The sequence below is a fragment of the Canis aureus genome, chromosome 16 (assembly GCF_053574225.1).
Source record: "Canis aureus isolate CA01 chromosome 16, VMU_Caureus_v.1.0, whole genome shotgun sequence".
In the NCBI taxonomy this organism is placed as follows: domain Eukaryota; kingdom Metazoa; phylum Chordata; class Mammalia; order Carnivora; family Canidae; genus Canis; species Canis aureus.
Window position 1 is genome coordinate 28,448,688 of NC_135626.1, and position 3,401 is coordinate 28,452,088.

At 47.6% G+C, this 3,401-nt stretch overlaps 1 long non-coding RNA gene across 2 annotated transcripts in view; it reads left to right on the forward strand.

Annotated features, from left to right (window-relative positions):
- LOC144286289 (uncharacterized) overlaps positions 1–3,401 on the forward strand; it is a 46,782-nt gene that overhangs the window by 38,490 nt on the left and 4,891 nt on the right. The gene's annotated exons all lie outside the window — the stretch shown is intronic.

Here is a 3,401-nt window from a genome sequence, read left to right on the forward strand (position 1 = left end):
AAAGAGAGAGAGATTCATTTGAGAGAGAGAGCGTGGGGGAGTGGGGCAGAGGGAGAGGAAGAGAAAATCTCAAGCAGACTCTCCACTGAGCACAGAGCCCTACACTGGGCTCCATCTCACAACCCTGAGATCATGACCTGAGCTAAAATCAACAGTCGGATGTTTAATTGACTGAGACACCCAGGCACCTCCCCAAAAATGTTTTAAAATAGGAGTAAACGTCATAGTAATGCTTAGGATTCAGATAGTAGAAGCATTCTGGTTCAAGGTGTGTCCTATATGAAATGAAATCAGATGTTAAAATAGAAGCTTTAGCTGAATCACACACAATAAATACCAAATAACAAAGTGAAGTGCTAGACCAGGATTTACAAAATAAAGGCAAAGAGTATTTAGGTTACAAACGAAGTAAAACTTCAGACAAGACTTTCTTTGGAGGGATCCCTGGGTGGCGCAGCGGTTTGGCGCCTGCCTTTGGCCCAGGGCTCGATCCTGGAGACCCGGGATCGAATCCCACATCGGGCTCCCGGTGCATGGAGCCTGCTTCTCCCTCTGCCTGTGTCTCTGCCTCTCTCTCTCTCTCTGTAACTATCATAAATAAATAAAAATTTTAAAAAAAAACTTTCTTTGGAGAAAGCTGTGCTCTGAGTTCCATTCGACCCATATCTAAAAGATGTCAAGCCTGAGAAACCAAAATGTCAAAAGGCACAGTAGGGTTACACTTGGAAAGTAGCTATCCTTAAGTTGTTGGGGCAGAGGGAGAGCTGTGAGGGAGAGTGTTGGCCTGGGGTAGTCAAAGATGCTATATAAGAGAGCAGCCCAGAGGGACCAATGGATTTCAGGGAGAACCTGAAGGTGTGGCTGGATTCCCAAAGGTGGAAGAAGGAATAAGCAGTGAGCCAAAGGAAAATGCATCACCCAAAGTGAGAGAACTACAAGTGAGAGGTCCCCAGGAATGGTGGTGTTAGGGACTGAATGTATCATCTCCAAATTCTTATGTTGGAATCCTACCCCCACCCCCCAACAATGTGATGATATTTAGGAGGTGGGGTCTCTGAGAGGTAGTAGGGTCATGAGGGTGGAGCCCTCATGAATGGGATTAATGTCCTCCTAGGAAGAGGCCAAAGAGCTAGCTTGCTGTCTTTCTGCCACGCGAGGATACAAATTGACTGGTCAGCAGTCTGTAAACCAGAAGAGCACTCTCACCAGAACACATCCCTCCTGGCACCCTGATCTCAGACTTCCAGCCTCCAGAACTGCATGAATAAATTTCTGTTGTTTATAAATCACCCAGTGGTACTCTGTTACAGCAGCCCTAAATGATTAAGACAGGGGTGGATATAATAAAGCACATAAAAGTGTCCACTTTAAACACCTGGCAAGTTCGGAGAACATCAATGCCAGATCCCAATGCCAGAACCAATCAAGTGGAAACTTTCCTGCTTCTTCCCATTCCAACACCGTAAGCATCAGAGACCACAGCTAAAAAGATGGGAGGGGAGGGACGGAAGTGTTGCCTACCGCCTATGTTCAGCCTGAGTTCAGAGGGGAAAAGCCTTAATTTCACAGCATATTTGAAATTTTAATGATTATCTGAACATGTTAATCACTGAGTTGCATCTATATTCAGACTTCAGGTAAACACAGACTAAGAAAAAACAAGAAAATCGTGAGGACTGCCTCAAGTCTTATTCAGGTGCAGCAAACCTGCAGCCCCACTGGACTTAAAGGGTTAACGAGAGAGCGAATTTAGATTTATAATTACATCTCAGGAGCTGCGCTTGTTTAATAACAATTCTTCAAAAGTGTACTGATTTGTTCAATTGCTTCCCTAAGAAAGATGGAAACAGTTATGCCATTCATAAACAGACCCTACTCCTCAAACCGGTGGCAGAAAGGAGAGGCGAGATTAGCCAATGAGAGATAAGACTCTCAGGAACCACTGGCAAGAAGCATCCAGTCCGGAGCAGGCCTGCCCCTGCAGGGTGGAGCTGGGGGAACTGGTACCCAAGGTCAGGCCCTGGTCATAGTCCGCAGCTGATGGAAGCCTATTCTGAGGAAGCCCTGACTCCCCAGACTCCACCAGCTGTGCTTGGACAGCAGAGATGGAGGGTGATACAGCTGAACCTCCATGCAGGTGGAGCCCTGAGCACAGAATCTGCTCCATTTTTCCCGGTGGGAGGAATCCCACCCTGGGCTGGGCAAGGGGTGGGGTTGGTGGGGGGGAAGCATTGAGCAGTTGCTGCCACTTGCTTCTTTGTCCACCAATGTGCCATCAATAGACCTCTTTGTACGTAGGAGTGCCCACGGTAAAGTGGATTCACTTCGGCTGAGGCAGGCAGGTCGGCAAGGGAGGATGGAAGTGGACCTTCTGGAAATTACTCTAGGGGTTTAGAGGTCATGGAAGGCAGCCCAAGCTATTCATCTGATATGTCCCAACAAGTCTGAATTCTAGCTGAGTATGAGCACGAGGTTGACACATCTCTCCCTCTCATATATTTAAGAAGTAAAAGGACTTCTAGCCCATGCATTCCTCAGTAGTGTCCTCACTGGTCTCCTTGCCTTAAAATATCCCTCCTCAAATGCAGCCTGCACAACACTTCCAGATTGATATCCTTCATCCCCTCTTTTGACCTCCCTCCTCCATCGAGCATGAATCTCTCTGATTCCCCCCAATACCTTCTGGCTCTGCTCCGAGCCCTAGGAGGACTTCAAGTCACCCATCTCTTCAATCTCTTACGGCAGTTTTCTTCCAACCCTCCTCCTGTGGCTCCTTTTCTTTGTTTACCAGCCCGTGGGGCGAGGGGCGTGGGGGAGGTATGCTTTGCACTTTTCTCCTTGTTCACATGCTTCCCCTGGCTCAGCCAGAGCTGCTAGAAGTAAAACTATAAGGAGGTCTGGTCACCACCTCTGGCTCTGCCACTGCCACTGCCACTTCAGACTGGTGACCTTCAGGAAACCACCTTCTTTCTAAGCAGCCTTTCCTTCTGTCATAAAATTATTAAAGTGAATGACTTTGAAGTTTTTTCCCTAGCTCAAAGTTCAGTGATTCTCCCAATAACCCTGCTTTTAGGCAAACTTCTGCGTCTTAGGTAATTCCCAGGCCCAAGTGACCTAAATCTGATGATAGGTCACTACCTTTCTTCTGTTTTCCTTTATGCACAGTTTAATCTCCTTTGGTCCTGGACAGAGATGGGCTTGCTTTACTTTTTTTTTTAAGATTTTATTTATTTATTCATGAGAGACACAGAGAGAGAAACCGAGACACAGGCAGAGGGAGAAGCAAGCCCCACGCAGGGAGCCCAACATGGGACTCTATCCCAGGTCTCTAGGATCACGCCCTGGGCTGAAGGCGGCGCTAAACCGCTGAGCCACCCGGGCTGCCCCGGGGCTTGTCTTAC